The sequence below is a fragment of the Rutidosis leptorrhynchoides genome, chromosome 7 (genome assembly GCF_046630445.1).
Source record: "Rutidosis leptorrhynchoides isolate AG116_Rl617_1_P2 chromosome 7, CSIRO_AGI_Rlap_v1, whole genome shotgun sequence".
Lineage (NCBI taxonomy): Eukaryota > Viridiplantae > Streptophyta > Magnoliopsida > Asterales > Asteraceae > Rutidosis > Rutidosis leptorrhynchoides.
In genome coordinates this window covers 210407084-210411736 of record NC_092339.1, presented here as the reverse complement: position 1 = coordinate 210411736, position 4653 = coordinate 210407084, and positions in this window count along the sequence as shown.

The window sequence follows — 4653 nt, the reverse complement described above, 5'->3', positions numbered from 1 at the left end:
ACAAAAGAGCTACGCTGACATTAAAAGAAAAGATATAGAATTTGAAATTGGAGAGATGGTCATGCTTAAAGTTGCACCTTGGAAAGGCGTTGTTCGATTTGGTAAACGAGGGAAATTAAATCCAAGGTATATTGGACCATTCAAGATTATTGATCGTGTCGGACCAGTAGCTTACCGAATTGAGTTACCTCAACAACTCGCGGCTGTACATAACACTTTCCACGTCTCGAATTTGAAGAAATGTTTTGCTAAAGAAGATCTCACTATTCCGTTAGATGAAATCCAAATCAACGAAAAACTTCAATTCATCGAAGAACCCGTCGAAATAATGGATCGTGAGGTTAAAAGACTTAAGCAAAACAAGATACCAATTGTTAAGGTTCGATGGAATGCTCGTAGAGGACCCGAGTTCACCTGGGAACGTGAAGATCAGATGAAGAAGAAATACCCGCATCTATTTCCAGAAGATTCGTCAACACCTTCAACAGCTTAAAATTTAGGGACGAAATTTATTTAACGGGTAGGTACTGTAGTGACCCGAACTTTTCCATGTTTATATATATATATATTAATTGAGATTGATATTTACATGATTAAATGTTTCCAACATGTTAAGCAATCAAACTTGTTAAGACTTGATTAATTGAAATATGTTTCATATAGACAATTGACCACCCAAGTTGACCGACGATTCACGAACGTTAAAACTTGTAAAAACGACATGACGATATATATATAGATATACATATGGTTAACATGAGATTATGATAAGTAAGTATCTCCATAAGTATATTAACAATGAGTTATATACGTATAAACAAGACTACTAACTTAAGGATTTTGAAACGAGACATATATGTAACGATTATCGTTGTAACGACATTTAAATGTATATATATCATATTAAGATATATTAATATATCATAATATCATGATAATATAATAATTTAACATCTCATTAGATATAATAAACAATGGGTTAACAACATTAATTGAGATCGTTAACTTAAACGTTTCAAAACAACACTTACATGTAACGATTAACGATGACTTAACGACTCAGTTAAAATGTATATACATGTAGTGTATTTAGATGTATTAAAATACTTTTGGAAGACTTCAAGACATATATCAAAACACTCATACTTAACGAAAATGGTTACAGTTACTTTTCCATTCTTTTCTTTCATCAAGAATTCTAGTCGTATTTTTACCCGTATTATACACAGCTTCAAAACGTACTTACTATGAGTATATACCAATAGGAACTAGCATGGGATTCCACTCTTGATTATGTCATGTATGACTAATCAATTTTAACTTCTACCATGAGCTAGTCAACTAACTAGAACTCCTTTTAACCCCACTCACCACTCACCAATTACCACTCATCATTCACTCCATTTCACTTCCAATTCTCTTTCTAATTCTCTCTCAACACACACACACACTATTATGAACGTATTTTTCCAGTAGTTAATCATCATCTTCATCAAAAATCACTTCAAGAATCAAGCTATAATCATCATAGGAAGAACACTTCAAGAACACTTCAAAAATCCCTTCAAGTTTACTAATTTACTTCCAAGCTTTCTAATCCATTCCAAGTAATCATCTAAGATCAAGAAACCTTTGTTATATACAGTAGGTTATCTTTCTTATTCAAGGTAATATTCATATTCAAACTTTGATTCAATTTCTATAACTATAAACTATCTTAATTCGAGTAAAAATCTTACTTGAACTTGTTTTTGTGTCATGATCCTACTTCAAGAACTTTCAAGCCATCCAAGATCCTTTGAAGCTAGATCATTTCTTGTCACTTCCAGTAGGTTTACCTACTAAACTTGAGGTAGTAATGATGTTCATAACATCATTCGATTCATATATATAAAACTATCTTATTCGAAGGTTTAAACTCGTAATCACTAGAACATAGTTTAGTTAATTCTAAACTTGTTCGCAAACAAAAGTTAATCCTTCTAACTTGACTTTTAAAATTAACTACACACATGTTCTATATCTATATGATAATGCTAACTTAATGATTTAAAACCTGGAAACACAAAAAACACCGTAAAACCGGATTTACGCCGTCGTAGTAACACCGCGGGCTGTTTTGGGTTAGTTAATTAAAAACTATGATAAACTTTGATTTAAAAGTTGTTATTCTGAGAAAATGATTTTTATTATGAACATGAAACTATATCCAAAAATTATGGTTAAACTCAAAGTGGAAGTATGTTTTCTAAAATGGTCATCTAGACGTCGTTCTTTCGACTGAAATGACTACCTTTACAAAAACGACTTGTAACTTTTTTTCCGACTATAAACCTATACTTTTCTTTTAGATTCATAAAATAGAGTTCAATATGAAACAATAGCAATTTGATTCACTCAAAACGGATTTAAAATGAAGAAGTTATGGGTAAAACAAGATTGGATAATTTTTCTCATTTTAGCTACGTGAAAATTGGTAACAAATCTATTCCAACCATAACTTAATCAACTTGTATTGTATATTATGTAATCTTGAGATACCATAGACACGTATACAATGTGTCGACCTATCATGTCGACACATCTATATATATTTCGGAACAACCATAGACACTCTATATGTGAATGTTGGAGTTAGCTATACAGGGTTGAGGTTGATTCCAAAATATATATAGTTTGAGTTGTGATCAATACTGAGATACGTATACACTGGGTCGTGGATTGATTCAAGATAATATTTATCGATTTATTTCTGTACATCTAACTGTGGACAACTAGTTGTAGGTTACTAACGAGGACAGCTGACTTAATAAACTTAAAACATCAAAATATATTAAAAGTGTTGTAAATATATTTTGAACATACTTTGATATATATGTATATATTGTTTTAGGTTCATGAATCAACCAGTGGCCAAGTCTTACTTCCCGACGAAGTAAAAATCTGTGAAAGTGAGTTATAGTCCCACTTTTAAAATCTAATATTTTTGGGATGAGAATACATGCAGGTTTTATAAATGATTTACAAAATAGACACAAGTACGTGAAACTACATTCTATGGTTGAATTATCGAAATCGAATATGCCCCTTTTTATTAAGTCTGGTAATCTAAGAATTAGGGAACAGACACCCTAGTTGACGCGAATCCTAAAGATAGATCTATTGGGCCTAACAAACCCCATCCAAAGTACCGGATGCTTTAGTACTTCGAAATTTATATCATATCCGAAGGGTGTCCCGGAATGATGGGGATATTCTTATATATGCATCTTGTTAATGTCGGTTACCAGGTGTTCACCATATGAATGATTTTTATCTCTATGTATGGGATGTGTATTGAAATATGAAATCTTGTGGTCTATTATTATGATTTGATATATATAGGTTAAACCTATAACTCACCAACATTTTTGTTGACGTTTTAAGCATGTTTATTCTCAGGTGATTATTAAGAGCTTCCGCTGTCGCATACTTAAATAAGGACGAGATTTGGAGTCCATGCTTGTCTGATATTGTGTAAAAACTGCATTCAAGAAACTTATTTTGTTGTAACATATTTGTATTGTAAACCATTATGTAATGGTCGTGTGTAAACAGGATATTTTAGATTATCAATATTTGATAATCTACGTAAAGCTTTTTAAAACCTTTATTGATGAAATAAAGGTTATGGTTTGTTTTAAAATGAATGCAGTCTTTGAAAAACGTCTCATATAGAGGTCAAAACCTCGCAACGAAATCAATTAATATGGAACGTTTTTAATCAATAAGAACGGGACATTTCAGTTGGTATCAGAGCGTTGGTCTTAGAGAACCAGAATTTTGCATTAGTGTGTCTTATCGAGTTTGTTAGGATGCATTAGTGAGTCTGGACTTCGACCGTGTTTACTTGAAAAATTATTGCTTAACAAATTTTGTTGGAAACTATATATTTTTAACATGTGAATATTATGTGATATATTAATCTCTTAACGCGTTTGATATTATGTGATAGATGTCTACCTCTAGAACAAGTCTCATTGACTCACCTAATAATAATGAAGAGTCAAATGTAAATTGGAATGATTCATGGAATGATTCACAAGTTCCCGAAGAGGAACCGGAAGAAGAGTCGGAACCGGAAGAAGAATCGGAACCGGAAGAAGAATCGGAATTGGATGAAGAAATAGAACCGGTGGGGGAAATAATAAAACGGTTAAGTAAAAGAAAATCCTCAACCAACCGACCAAGGTTAATTATGGTCAATGGTGTTTCCGCCAAGGAAGCAAAATATTGGGAGGATTACCAATTCTCCGATGAATCGGATTCCGACGAGAATTCCGATGATGTTATAGAAATTACCCCAACTGAATTTAAAAAGGCAAAAGAAAATAATAAGTGAAAGGGCATAAAAATAGAGAAATCTAATTCCAACCCCGATGAACTTTATATGTATCGTCAACCCCCGAAGTCCTTAAGTTGTAACAATGACCCGGGAACCTCTAAACCACCAGGTTTTTCTAAACCGTTGTGGAAAACGAAAGTTAGTATTAGGGGAACATCATATATCCCTAGAAACTTGGCAAAACGAACCAAAACCGAAGAAGAAGAAATAAGCGAGTCGGAATAAGATAGTTGTATTCGTGTGGTGTAATATATGTAATATAGTGTGCT